Source organism: Puma concolor, unplaced genomic scaffold (genome assembly GCF_028749965.1).
Source record: "Puma concolor isolate L17-30 unplaced genomic scaffold, mPumCon1.1.hap2 unalloc_scaffold_76, whole genome shotgun sequence".
Classification (NCBI taxonomy): domain Eukaryota; kingdom Metazoa; phylum Chordata; class Mammalia; order Carnivora; family Felidae; genus Puma; species Puma concolor.
Window position 1 is genome coordinate 73,752 of NW_028240287.1, and position 14,770 is coordinate 88,521.

At 51.0% G+C, this 14,770-nt stretch overlaps 1 long non-coding RNA gene across 9 annotated transcripts in view; it reads right to left on the minus strand.

Moving 5' to 3' along the window:
* LOC147570995 (uncharacterized) overlaps positions 1-14,770 on the minus strand; it is a 31,940-nt gene that overhangs the window by 16,452 nt on the left and 718 nt on the right. Inside the window, exons 1-5 of one of the 9 annotated variants that reach the window (XR_015247825.1) lie at positions 14,268-14,382; positions 11,718-11,819; positions 11,438-11,492; positions 8,886-8,965; positions 6,296-6,456 (exon numbers count right to left, since the gene is read on the minus strand). This is a non-coding gene — a long non-coding RNA (uncharacterized LOC147570995). Of the gene's footprint in view, positions 1-6,295; positions 6,457-8,885; positions 8,966-11,437; positions 11,493-11,717; positions 12,851-14,267; positions 14,428-14,493; positions 14,626-14,770 lie in introns of those variants that run through there. The other 8 variants (XR_015247824.1, XR_015247827.1, XR_015247828.1 and 5 more) reach the window with 8 other exon arrangements.

The following is a 14,770-nucleotide window of genomic DNA, read 5'->3' on the forward strand; positions in this document are numbered from 1 at the left end:
AACTCTCCCATTCCCTGTACCTGGAGTAAATCATTCAACCTTACACATGGGACTCCCAAATCTCCCAGACACTTTAACTGGAGTCACTTATCCATACTGACACAAAAGGACCCCCAAATCTCACAGGCCCTGAGTAGATGTGATCACATGTCCACACTCACCAGGGTAACCCAACGTCTCCCAGATCCTGCACCTGGTGTAACACATTTGTACTGACTCGGGGACCCCCCAGTCTCCAAGATCCTGATTTGGGGTGCTCACACATCCACACTCACCACGGTGACTTCATCTTTCCCAGACACTGCACCTGGGGTCACTCATTCATACTGAAAGAGGAGACCCCAAAATATCACAGAACTTGAGTTGGGGTGGTCACACAGTGACACTCACCAGAGTGCCCCACCTCTCACAGACCTTGCACCTGGGATAACTCATTCATACTGACAGAGGGGGACCACCAAATCTCCCAACTCTGAGCTGGGGTGGTCACACATCTAAACTCACCAGGGTGACCCCACATCTCCAGGACACTGCAACTGCAACCAATCATTTATACTTACACAGGGGATCCCCAAAACTCCCAAAACCTGTGCTAGAGTGGTAAAACGTCCACACTTAACCAAGGTGACCCCACCTCTCCCAGAATCTGCACCAAGGATCACATCCATACTGAAATGGGGGGACCCCCAAACCTCCCAGACCTACATCTAGGGTCACTCAACCATAATAACAAACAGGGAGCCTTAATCTTCCAGACCCTGATCTGGGATGTCACATGTCCACACTCACCAGGGTGACCCCCATCTTTCCTAGACCCTGTAACTGCTGTCATTCATCCATACTGAAACAGAGGGGCCTGCGTATCTCCCAGACACTCCACCTGGGGTCACTCATTAGTACTTACACAGGGGGACCCCCAAAACTGCCAGGCCCTGAGAATGGGTGGTCACACCTTCACACTCACCAGGGTGATCCCACCTCTCCCAGACTCTGCACCTGGTGTCACTCAAACATGCTGATGAAGTGGGCCTCCCGAATTTGCACACCATGAGCTCAGGTGGACACACGTTCATATTCACCAGGGTGACCCCACGTCTACCAGATGCTGCACCTAGGGTCACTCATCCATACTGACACAGGGAGACCCCCAAATCTTCCAGACCCCTAGGTAGGGTGGTCACAGTTACACACACCATGGTGACCTCTACTCTACCAAGTGCCTCACCTGCGGTCACTAATTCATGCTAGAACAGTGGACCCCCAAATCTCAGTAAACCTGAGCTGGAGTGGTTACACATCCACAGGCACCAGGGTGGCCCCACTTGTCCCAGAACGTGCACCTGGGGTCACTCATCTAAACTGACACAGAGGGACCCCCAATTTCTCAGATGCTTCAATTGGGATCACTCACCCATAATGACAAGGGAGACCCCCCCAAATCTCCCTGATGCTGCACCTGACTTCACTCACCCATACTGACACAGGAGGGCTCCCAAATCTCCCAGATCATGAACTGAGGTGGTCACAGGTCCACACTTACTAGGGTGACCCAACCTCTCCCAGACACCACAACTGGGGACACTCATCCATAGTGTCACACAGGGACTCACAAATGTCTCAGACACTGCACCTGTGGTCACTAAACCATCCTGACACAGGAGGACCCCCAAATCTCCCTGACCCTGAGCTGGGGAGGTCACACGTCCACACTTACCAGAGTGACCCCATATCTCCCAGACCCTGCACGTAGGATCATTCATCCTTATTGACAGAGGGGGGCCCAAGTTCCCCAGACCCTGAGCTGGGGTGATCACACGTCCACATTCACCCTGCATCTGGGACCATCACCCATACCGACACAGGGAGACCCCCAAATGTCCCAGACACTGCACCTGTGGTCACAAAGTCTGCAGGAGACCCCAAAGGAAGGTGAACCCCATAGGGAGTTCAAAGCTGGAGGTGCTAACCCAGAAGGTGAGTCCAGGGCAGCTTGTAGAACCAGGGTGCCCAGGGGATGTCTGTGGAGCAGGTGCCCACCTGACATCGTGCCCCATGTGCTCTGCTAATACCCCATGCTGTTATCCCCACGTGCAGCCCTCTGTACCCCTACAAGTTCCCATCTTTGCAGTGCTGCATTTGGGACACCTCTGCCTTGTGCACAGAGACCCCTATGCCCTGCATCCATCCCCCATGCACCAGGCCCCCACACCTCACTGTCCTCCCAGCCCCCACCATGTGCCAAGACCCCCATGCACCTCACACCCTCGCCAGGACCCATGACCACACTTGGGGTCTTAGCAAGGTTACCCAAACAAGGCAGTCTCAGTTGTGCACCCCAGACCTCAAAGCACTAAAATCTGAACATAGGCCATGGTTGTGCAACTCCCCATACTGAGGTTAAACCATGTGTCTAACCAATTCCAAGGCCTGTTCTCAATCTCCAAATTTTCAGTGCACTTTGTGAGGAAAAACTCTGTACACCTTCACTGTTAAGATGGTTTGGACTTGTGAGATGTTAGGGAATTAACGATATGAGGGTCACCTAGAGAGTCACCAACCTCCGTGACACGTGCAGCTGTTGTGCTGGAGCCAGCTTCTCAGGGCTCTAGAACAGTCTCTGTTCTAACTCATGTCCACGCAGGATTTAAAGCGCTATAGAAACCCTTTGTGGTCATTTCAACCGTGATCATCAAAATGACGTTTAGAGGCTAATGCACAGAGTACATGGTCAAATGTAAAGGTACCAGGATAGACAACATAGAGAACACAATCAGGACTAAATGCCCAGTGTAAACCGAACACTGGCCTACATGACACATTGTAGACAGAACACACACGTCTAAATGTCCCAGTGTAGACAGCGCTGGGCAGGTCTACATATATTCAGTGTAGACAGAGCATGGCCAGGTCTAAATATACTGAATAGAGAGAACACAATCAGGTCTACAAGTCTTGTGAAGACAGAACATAGTCAGAACTAAATGTCCCAGTGTAGACAGGACACGGTGGGCTCTCCATGTACCATGTCCGCAGAACGTGGTCAGGTAAGCGAGCCTAGCACTGCTCTCTCAAGGAGCACATGGTTCCTCTTAGATGAGCAGGGAGCTCACCGTGAGCTGGGAAGGAGGACATAAACTACACTGAGGTTCAACCCACACACACACTCACCAGGAAAATACACAGGACCATCCCATTTTTAAACATTTCAAAATGAGATGCAAGTATTACCAATGTCTCTGGCCACCTGATGGTCAGGATCCAGGGGGATGCCAGAAACTTGCAGTAGCACAGACCGGGCTCCTGCACAGAGAGGTGGCTGTGATGTGAAGTGTTCCCACCTGCTGCATGTACTGGGCACTCAGCAGGGACCGGCCCAGGCTGGCCCAGCACGGGGCACCAGGTGCTGGTGTCCATCCACCCCGGGGGCCAGGGCCTATGATTGCTTGGGGCAGCCAAAAGCATGCACACCCTGCCTCTGTGGCAGGGGCCCACGTCCACCTTCACATCAGTGCCCTTGGGACAGAGCACTGATAGACTACTTCTGTGGCGTTTGGCCACTGTGTATACACGGCTGACACTCAGGACACGCACTGTGTCGTCTTTGAAGGCAAGGACGTGAAGAGGTCATGACACAGAAGCCGCTCTGAGCAGAGAACCTGGAAATGTTTGAACTTGCCACACCACCGCAAGGCTACTGCCATGGCCATGCGTGTCACCTTGCCTGCTGTGGGCCCTGCACTCCACGACACTTCCAAACAGACATGTCCAGGTTCATGCTCTTTGAAAGTACAGGGTCTCCCATGAGGGAGATGGGCTGGGGGGCTGGCAAAGCCCCCATTGCTGATTCTAAAGTCGGGAGAGGGTGAGCAGGACCCCAACCTGGTGATGAGGACTGTCTGTAGAAAGAGGCCCAGTCCGAGTAGGGTCATGCTGAGTGACCCCAAGGAAGGAACTAAGTTCAGGGACATGGAGACCAGAAGCACAGCAGGGGTGTCTTCCATACGACAAGCCTGGGCTCTCCAACCCACCAAGCTTGTGGCTTAAAGTGAACCCATGCACAGGACAGCTAAATGCAACATGGCCCTTAGTTGGACTCTGAATGGGACAAAAAGAAAGTGTGAAGGGCATTCCTGAGACAGGCATGGCAATCCACACAGATTCTTCACTGGGATGTTGTCTTCCAGCCATTTCAAGTTCCGGAGAGCAATGACTGTAGCACGGTCACACAGGAGCAATCCCAGTGACGCATGAGGGCCCACTGCAGTTTGCAGCCACCTTGCAAGTGGTTCCAGTAAACACACATGCACACGCATGCAGAGAATAAAGTGAATGCGGCAAAGCATTGATTGCTGAATGCAGGTGAAGTTTTTGAATTCTACCTTTTCCTGTTTGATGGTTTTCAAAATAAAAAGTTAAGGGGCACCTGGGTGGCTCAGTCAGTTAAGCGTCTGACTTCGGCTCAGGTCATGATCTAATGGTTCGTGGGTTTGAGTCCCACATTGGGCTCTGTGCTGATAGCTCAGAGCCTAGAGCCTGCTTTAGATCCTGTGTCTCCCTCTTTCTCAAAAAAAAAAAAAAAATTAAAAAAAAAATTTTTAATCAAAAAATAAAAAGTTAAAGAGAAAAGTTAATGGTAAAAGACCTGATTCACAGGACTTTCTGAAGATATTCAAATATTTTAAGATATGAGAAATTAATGTAGATAATACATCTGCCCATCAATAGATGAGTGGATCAGCTAACTGTGGTCTATCCAGACAATGCAAGAATACTCAGTGTTGAGAAGGAAGGATATTCTGACACCTGCTACAACATGGATGAGCCTTGAGGACATGATGCTGAATGAAAGAAGGCAGCCCCAAAACGAACAAATACTGTATGATTCCACTCATAGGAGGTCCCTCGAGTAGACAGGTCCATAGAGACAAGATGGTGGATGCCAGTGGCTGGAGATGAGAGGACTATTTAATAGGGACAGAGTTTCAGTTTTACAAAACGGGAAAAAAGTTCTGGAGATGATGGTGGGGACAGTTGCATAAGAATGTGAATGTGTTTCATGCCACTGAATAGTACACTTAAAAATGATAAAAATGACACATTCTTTTAAAAAATTTTTTTAATGTCTATTTATTTGTGAGAGAGAAACAGAGTGCGAGCTGTCAGCACAGAGCCCAACACAGGGCTCGAACTCATGAACCATGAGATCATGACCTGAGCCGAAGTCGGACGCTTAACCAACTGAGCCACTGACACTCCCCTAAAATGGTACATTCTTTGTTATGTTTATTTTACCACATTAAAAAAAAAATAGAACTACCCTATGATCAGGCAATTGCACAATTAGGTATTTTACCCAAAGGATACAAAATTACAGACTCAAAGGGATACATGCACCCTGATGTTTATAGCAGTATTCTTAACAATGACCAACAGATGGAAAGAGCCCAAATGTCTATTGACTGATGAATGGATGAAGAAGATGTGATATATATATATACAATGGAATGTTACTCGGTGATCAAAAAGAACAAAATCTTGCCATCTGCAACAACGTGGATGGAACTAAAGTGTATGATGCTAACTGAAGTAAGTCAATCAGAGAAAGACAAGTACCACATGATTTTACTCATATGTGGAATTTAATAAAACAGATGAACATATGTGGGGGAGAGAACAGAGGGAAACAAACCACAAGAGACTCTAACAACAGAGAACAAACTGAAGGTTGATGGAGGAAGATGGGCGAGATGGGTTATGGGCATTAAGGAAGACACTTGTGGGGCACCTGGGTGGCTCAGTCGGTTAGGTGGCTGACTTCAGCTTGGGTCATGATCTCATGTTCGTAAGTTCGAGCCTGGAGTCAGGCTCTGTGCTGACAGCTCAGAACATGGAGCCTGCTTCAGCCTCTGTGTCTCCCTCTCTCTCTGCCCCTCCCCCATTCACACCCTGTCTCTCTGTTGTCTCTCAAAGATGAATAAACGTTAAAAAAAATTAAAAAAAAAAAAAAAAAAAAGGAGGACACTTGTGATGAGCACTGGGTGCCACATGTAAGTGATGAATCACTGAATTCTACTCCTGAAACCAATATTGTTATCTAAAACGCAAATTTAAAAAAGAAAAAAAGAAAACAATTCGGCATTACATAGTAAAGTAAAACATGCACATACTCTGACCTTCAGTTATACACAAACACAAGAACACACACACTAGGACACACAAACACGGACATTCTCAGTACAAAGAGACAAAATCTGGAACCAATCTGAATGCCATCAGAAACACAATGGAGGGGTACCTGGGGGGGCTCAGTCCATTGGGCATCTGACTCTCAATTTTGGCTCAGGTCATGATCCCAGGGTGGTGGCATCAAGCCCCGTGTCAGGCTCCGTGCTGAGTGTGCAGCCTGCTTGGGATTCTCTTTCCTTCTGTCTCTCTCCCAGTTCATGCACACTCACTCTGTAAAAAAAAAACAAACCAGAAGCAGAACAGAGACATGAATTAAGCACATGCCTGTGATGGAATATTCCACAGCAATAAAATAAATTTTAACTTCACATTAAAATTCATAAAAGTTATTTTATTTTATTTATTTATTTTTGAGACAGAGCATGAACGGGGGAGGGTCAGAGAGAGAGAGGGAGACACAGAATCCGAAAGAGGCTCCAGGATCCGAGCTGTCGGCACAGAGCCCAACGCGGGGCTCAAACTCACAGACCATGAGATCATGACCTGAGCCGAAGTCGGATGCTCAATCGACTGAGCCACCCAGGTACCCCACAAAAGTTATTTTAAAGATTGTATCTTTGTAGAAGAATGTCACAGACACAATACTGAGCCAATGACAAGGATAAATCAGACTGCACTAGTACTTCCCACACACACAGGTGAAACCAGGCAGAGCTGGGTTTCTTATTTATGGGTGCATATGTGGGGCGTGCCACAAGCACCACAATACTGTCACCACCAAGTTCAGGGCAATAGTTATCTCATGGCAGGGAGGAGCTTAAGAGGGCCGTGCACCTCTGGGCACTTACCATCTATGCTCTATTTCTTGATCTGGATGACGGCTCCGTAATTACAATTTTATGATTATATTTCCCACATATACAACATAATTTCTAACATATAAGGTTATTCTTTGTTTTTTAAAAAGTGGTCTTCCTAAACAAAGTGCCAGAAGTAGGATGGCTTCTACCAGTGAAATCATAATGCCTTCAACCCTCAAGTATGTCAGCAAATGCCCCATACTTGGGGGTACAGGGCAATGATGCTGAGAAGGAAGCTCCTGTGACCTCAGGCCCTGGGCTCCTGGACTCCGTGGAGCCCACCACACCTGGTCAAACTTCTCGGTTGTTTTGTGCATCACACTTTTGCCTTGGCTGCTCTAAGTTCGGCTGCCACCATCCCTGGGAGGGAAAGAAGAAATGTACCCAAGAAAGAAGGGCTGTTCAAGCCGCCTCACCTTCTCCTGGGGGGCGATGCCTTGTCTGTAAGGGAGGACAGCAAGTCCACAGAATCCAGCCTTGCTGGCTGAGGTCTAAACATGCTGTGGCCCCACGTGTTTCATGTTGCAGGGATTTTGTAAGGACCCTCAGCGGTCCGGGCAGGTTCTGCCACATTCTCAACTCCTGTGACAGATTCTGGATGTGCAGCTGGAATCCCCTAGCTGTTGCTGCCTGACAACAACTTTATTGAGATATAATTCACATACCATACAATGAACTCACTTAAAATATAAACCTCAGGGGCGCCTGGGTGGCGCAGTCGGTTAAGCGTCCGACTTCAGCCAGGTCACGATCTCGCGGTCCGGGAGTTCGAGCCCCGCATCAGGCTCTGGGCTGATGGCTCAGAGCCTGGAGCCTGTTTCCGATTCTGTGTCTCCCTCTCTCTCTGCTCCTCCCCCGTTCATGCTCTGTCTCTCTCTGTCCCAAAAATAAATAAACGTTGAAAAAATAAATAAATAAATAAATAAACCTCAGGGGCACCTGGGTGGCTCAGTTGGTAGGGCGTGCAACCCTTGATCTCAGGTTGTGAGTTCGAGCCCCATCCTGGGTGTACAGATTACTTAAAAAAAATCTTAAAAAAATAATAAAAAATTAAAAATAAACTGTAAACCTCAGTGTTGTTTTGTAGAGTCACAGAGTGGTACAACCATCGCCACAGTCCGAATCCCCATTATCCCACCCTTAGGTGGCCACCTCTCATTCCCCGGCCCCCAGGGACCACTAGGGTGCTTTCCGTCTGTGGACCTGCCTGTCCTGGACGTTTCGTGGCCTTTTAGGTCTGGTTTCTCTCACTGGGCACATGTGTCCACCCTACTCCTATTTATAGCTGAATACTATGCACCCTCTCTGCTCTCAATTTAGTTAAGTAAGGAGAACTCCCAGCTCCCATTCCACACGGATGGAAGTGCACTTTCCATCATCCTGGCAGACACACTTGGCACTATTACTGGGCCCCTGGAGGCCCCTGTGTGGAGGCTGAAAGCCCAGATCCCCTTGGCCCCAAGTCCCGTGCAGACCGGAGCCCTGGGAGGAAGGCTGTGATGGCCGAGCCAAGTGTAGATATGCAGCACCCCAGTTTCCCAGGAGACCAGCTGGCTGGTCAGCAGGCTGTGGGAGCTGCTCCACGGCCGCTGTGCATGGACATGGAACTGTCAGGGACCACAGCGCTGCCCTCCACTGAGGCCCACCCACAACTCCCAGCTGTGAAAGTGCTGAGGCTCCAGAAGAGGGTCCTTCTGGATTCTTCCAGCTTCCGGGGACTCCAGGTATTCTTTGGCTGTGTCCCTTCCATCACTGTCTTTAAATGGCTTTTCTTCTTCCTACAAGGACGTAAGTCATGCAGGATTAGGGCCACTCTAATGACTCCTATTACCTACTTACATCTGCAAAGGTCCTACTCCTGAATGAGGTCACATCCTGGGGTCCTAGGGTGGACCTCTGGGGGCAAAATTTACTTCACTCTGAAATAACAGATATCGTTTCTCAGAAAAGAAACGTTCTCCTCCTCAAACCTGCCCCTAAAAAAGGTCCTTACCTGTCCGGTCTCTTCAAATCCCCCCTGGGCAGGATAGTGAGGCCCAGTAGGCCCACCTGTGAAGGACACCCAGAAGTCTGCTAATTTCCCCTTGGTCTGTTGGGCTTGGTCAGTTTGCCTAGACCTGCACATCCCAGGGTCCAGAGAGCTTCCTCTCCCAAATTCTTTCTGATGTGGCAGCTTGAAACTGGCCAGACTCCTCTTGCACTGCGCGCTTGGCTGGCCCCAGGGCTTCCAGGGGTCTGTGTTTGGTGGGTCCCCCAGACAACCCCAGACAGGCCTGCCTGAGGCCTCTGGGGCCTCAAGTGGCTCTCAAACCACCTGAACACCCTCCAGGGCAGAAGATACCCTCCCCTACAAAATGTTTATGAGCCAACAGTCAGTACCCATGCAGCTGGCTGCCTCCCTGATGGGGCTCTGGGCTTACCAGGAATCCGGGTTCCCAGGCCCAGACAGACTGGCCCTGTCTGGCCAAGGCAGTCCACGCTCCACTGGCTTTACCTTTGGGAGGAAAAGTATGCTCATCTATGGAGCACAAAGCTGGGAATCAGGCAGAGGACTTGGACAGCCAAAGGCCTACCCACAACACCCAATCTCTCCACACACTTGCCTCTGCTGGTCCCTGGCTGCCTGCACCTGCACGTCTCATCACGCACACTAGCCACCCTTTTACCTGTTTTGAGGAAGCCGGCTCTCTCTCTGCCTGTGGAGCTCTGCCCACACCCAAAGCACCCACATAGCCTCCTGGGCAGCAGGATCCCAACCCTGAGGTCACAATACTGAGCCAACCCTCCGAAGTTTCCAGAGGTGGCAGTCAGTCCCCATGTAGCCTGTCTGCCTGCCAAATGGAGTCCCCAGCTTCACCAGCAATCAAGGCCCCCAGGGGTCTTCTGTGGAAGCATACCCCAGCCAGCTGGTGTATTGATCAGGCAGTGCAATTGCTTATAGCTTGGCCTCCAGGGGAGGCCTCCATGTCAGCTAAGGCTTCCAGTGAGACTGGTATCAGGGGCACCTGTGACCTGGCCTCTTCCCTGTCAAGTCAGCCCAGATTCCTCCAGCTCTGCTTCAGGGGTGACGCATGCAATTGTCTAGGATGTGGCTTGGATTCCGCAGATGCCACGAGCCACTGAGAGCTTGGTCCCAGGCCTAGGCTCTGCTTATGGCTGTTTCTTTAAGGTTCAGGCCATGTGGGTCCTGTGGCAGCCATGTAACGGCCATGTGTGCTCAGCCCCCATCACTGGCCTCCAAGGCCACCCTGCTGGTCAGGGCCATGCTGGGCTGTTGGGATCAGACTGGCCCCCTAGAAGCCTGCTCTGGGGCTGGGGCTGTGGTCTCCCAACTCAGGTCCAGGCTTCCCCTCAGGCCTGAGCGGCCTCTGCATGTATAGCCAGCCCTCCTCATTTACCTGCCCTACCAACTCTTTCAGCTGAGCCCCTCCGGGAATGTTGGGCTTGGGCCTGTGTCCCAAACTGCACCATCCGAGGGTGGAGAGGGGTTACTCCTTGAAATTCTTCCAAAGGCAGCAGCTTCAGGCCGGCACAGACAGACCCTTTTGGAACTGGGGGCTTTGTGGGTCCCAAGGCTTCTCACACAACCATGCTCCCTGGGGTCTGTCTTGAGGTCTGAGGGGTCAATCCACAGCCTGCTCCAGGGCCCAGACTCTCCCTCCCTCCTATTCATCTTTTCGACTCCACACAGTCCCTCAGGCCTGGGCCTCCTTTTCACGCCCTGTCAGACATCTCTCATCGTGGGTCCCCGATGATCAGGCTCAGCCTGAGGGTGCACAGTCAAGCCCCTCACTACCACGTTGCTTTTGTCTGCTGGTAACCTCATGGGCTGTTGGGCTCAGTTTGGTGCCCCAAACCTACGTACCACCATGGTCCAGACTGGTTACTCCCTGAAATGCTTTCAAAGGTGGCAGCTTGAAACTGGCCACACACAGAGCCCTTTCGGACTGGATGCCTGATTGGGCCCAAGGATCCTCTAACACTCGTGGCTCCCAGGGGTCTGTTTGTAGGGTCCCCGAGAACATCCCACACCCCCCAACCTGAACAGAGCTGCCTAGATTCCTCCACCTGTGCCCTCAGGGAAAATATGCTCAGTGGTTCTGATGAGTGATTAAAATGAGGCAGCTTTCTCCTCCTAATGGGCCAACTTCAACAGCTGGCTCACATTGCTGGCTTTGCTGGGTTTTGTGCTCGTGGATGCACAGTACAGCCCCTCTTCGACCGCTTGAGGGCAGTGGGGCCAGTTAAGACCCTCCAGGCCACTGGAGCCATGATTCGCTCTGGAACCACCCCAACAGCCACCAGGGCAGAGAGCCCTCCTACCCCAGAGTGCTTCTTCGGAGGCAGTCCGTACTTCAACTCAGTGGCTACTAATGGGGTCACTGGCTTACCAAGAATCAAGTCTCCCAGGTGTCATAGTGAAGAATACCTTGCAGCCACATAGTCCTGCACAGAAAAGGCAGTCCACACATTTTTAGCAATACATTCTGGAATGAAATGTGTGCATTTTTCTAACACAGAAATATGAATTCGGGAGATTTGGGGGCCGATACTGAAAAACTTCCACAACACTAACAGTCTACATCTATCTGTCCAATCCCCAGGTAGAGGGAGCCCACACACTGAAAATCTTTCTGAGGCGGCAACCTTCAACTGGCCACAGTCACTCACCCTTTAGACAGGCTACGCGATAGGTTCCCAGGCTTCCCCAACACTCGAGGCTCCCAGGTTCCACCTTTGGCTGGCTCCCTGGTCCTGTGGGCAGGCCCAGACCTGGCAGGACAAACCCAAGTCCTCTAAGTCTGCCCTAAGGGATACCAATATGCCCAAATGTGCAGGTAAGGCTTGGAAAAATGCAGATGCTGACATGAACCCCCCAAAAGTTCCACCAGTCCCCTAGCCTGGCTGGACATCACCCGGTTCTGGGTCCTGGCTCCCCGACCTGCCCCACCCGGCCCTGCACAGTCAGCACCCTGGGAGCTGGCCCCAGGTGGCCAGGGATGTTCCAGGCCTATGAAGGTCTGGCCTAACCTGTTCACCTGCACAGCCTGCAGGGTGACGGGCGGGCACTCTGAATGGCTTTCTGAGGCTTCATCTGATACTGTCAGTCCTTTTGGGGACTGGCTGCCTCTGTGGGGTCCGGGGCTTCTTCAGCAGTCAAGGTCTCCCAGGTGTCTCTCTTTGCTGGGCTCCTCAAAGTGTCATTTGACCAGAAGGAGCAAATGTCCCTTCTCTTCTGAGCTGAATGATTCAGTCACTCATATTTCTAGCCAGAAAACTTCCTTAAGCCTTATATCATCAATTAGTATAATGACAAAGTAAAACAACCAATCCATCAACTCCAATCCCTCTAGGTTATTCCTACCTAAACCGGCCACCTTCAACAACTGGAATACGAGTCAGGACCCTCAATCTAAATTGAGGAGGTTGGGATATCATGAGAACTCACTTGATAAGCCCATGAGGTGCAGAGAAGTTAGAAGGGCACAAAAGGCCTGGGTTGGAATCAAGCGCCGTACCCTGCTGACTACAAGAAATGTGGATGCAAAGTGAACACACCAATTAGAATCTCTAGAAGAAAAGAGTTTTATTCCAGCCCAAGTTAGGACAGCTACCCGGGAAACACACTCTCCACAGGGAAGAAAGGGCTCCAGAGAATGAACAGTTTTTACAGGTTTATACACTTTTTACATCTTATACAAGGTCAACAGATTAAAGATGAACACATAGATGGGAATCACAAGTTTTAGCGTAATGGAATGCAGGGAGTAGGAAGTGTTGATCCATATCGCAAGGACAAGAAGGTTTTCCTTTAGGACAAGAAGGTTTTCCTTTAGGACAAGAAGGTTTTCCTTTAGGACAAGAAGGTTTTCCTTTAGGACAAGAAGGTTTTCCTTTAGGACAAGAAGGTTTTCCTTTAGGACAAGAAGGTTTTCCTTTAGGACAAGAAGGTTTTCCTTTAGGACAAGAAGGTTTTCCTTTAGGCTTTAGGCCACGTTCGCAAAGCAGATGCACAGGCCATGTGTGGTGGAATCAGGGTTGGGGTTTGAACAAGTTTATGTACAGTTATGCTGACCTAGAAAGAAATCTAAAATGGTTTCCTTTGTATATTAGCCCTTTAGAAAGTTTTCGTCTCATCAGTACGATGATACCTTTCACATACCAGATTTAATTCCTGCCTCCAGGGAGAAAGAGGAGGGTCTGAGTGTCCTAGCATAGCCTGTCTCCTAAGTAATTCTTATTTAAGGAGCACCTGGGTGGCTCAGTCAGTTGAGCATCCAACTCTTGATTTCAGCTCAGGTCATGATCTCACCATTCATGAGCTTGAGCCCTGCATCAGGCTCTGTGCTGACAGCATGGAGCCAGTTTGGATTGCTCCCTCTCTCCCTCCCTCTCTCTCTCTCTCTCTTTCTCTCTGCCCCTCCTCTGCTCGCACTCTCTCTCAAAATAAATAAACTTTTTAAAAAAGGGATTTTTACTTAAAATAATCAATATGTCATTGTGGTACATTTTGGAGCAGGCTGCCCCTAGCCCCCACAATATCTGGCCAGATCCCGGATCCTCCACTAACCCACAGCTGATGTGTGATCGTCCTGGACGATCTTCAGCAAGAAACCTATTAGTCATTGTTGTCACAATCCCCCTTAACCCTCATATTTCATCTTATTTATTTTCTACCCACTGACGCCCTGCCTTTGCTCCTTAGCTATACCGCCAGGCTGTATTCAGAATTGAGTCCAATTTCCCCCTCTGCACTACAAAATCCCACTTGTGGAGATAGCCCCGCTGCCTGAAAAAAGTATCCGTAACTGTGCTTTAACAAACGTCATTGATTTTTTTCTTAAACAATTACACACTTTGAGATAGCTCTGGGAGTCTCCCCGGGAAAACGTGAAGCTGCAACACCGACGACTTAACGACCCAAAGCGATTCTCGGTGGCACCCACGCTTCTCCCCAAATCCTGGACACTCAGCCTCCCGCTGAGCACCCCCTGCTCTGGGCCACGTCCCGCCTCTCCCGCCGGCTCTCCGCCAGCAGCACAGACCCCGCCTGTCCTGCTCGGCCCACTAACTAGCGCCAAGCGCGGCCGCCGGGGTCCCGCGACACTCGTGCCTCCAGCCCGGCGTGTCCAGTCAACCGGGGCTGTGCACAAACCTGTCACCCTAGCGCGGACATACTGGCGCGTACAGTGTAAGAGGCCTCGGGGCTCTAAGTCTCACCTGGAACTGCCCGAAACAGTCACTGCAGGCAGCCGGCTCCTCGGACACCAAACACCCCCAAACTCACCTGAACACGCAGCCCGCGTCCTGTGGGACGTAAGGAGCAGGACCGGAAAGGCGGGAGGGAGGGGGACGCGACCACACCACAACCCGGCCCCGCCCCACCCTCGCCACGTCCAACACCGACCCCGCCCCTCCGGGGACGCACCCTCCCAGTTCACCCTACCTAGGCCCCGAACCACGCGGCCAGGTCCTGCACCGAACCCGCCCCACCGCTTACGTCTCCTTCTGGTCTTTGCTCATCCTCCCTACACGGGCCCCACCCCTCCGCTTCTGCCCCTTTAGGTCTCAGTTCAACCTCACTAGGCCCCGCCTCAGGCTGGCCACGTCCGGCACTGGCCCCACCCCCACCCCACTCACCCTCCCTAGGCCCCGCCCCACGCTCGTCACGACCTACACAGTCCTCGTGACGTCCCGTCCACTTCGCTCACCCTCCCTAAGCT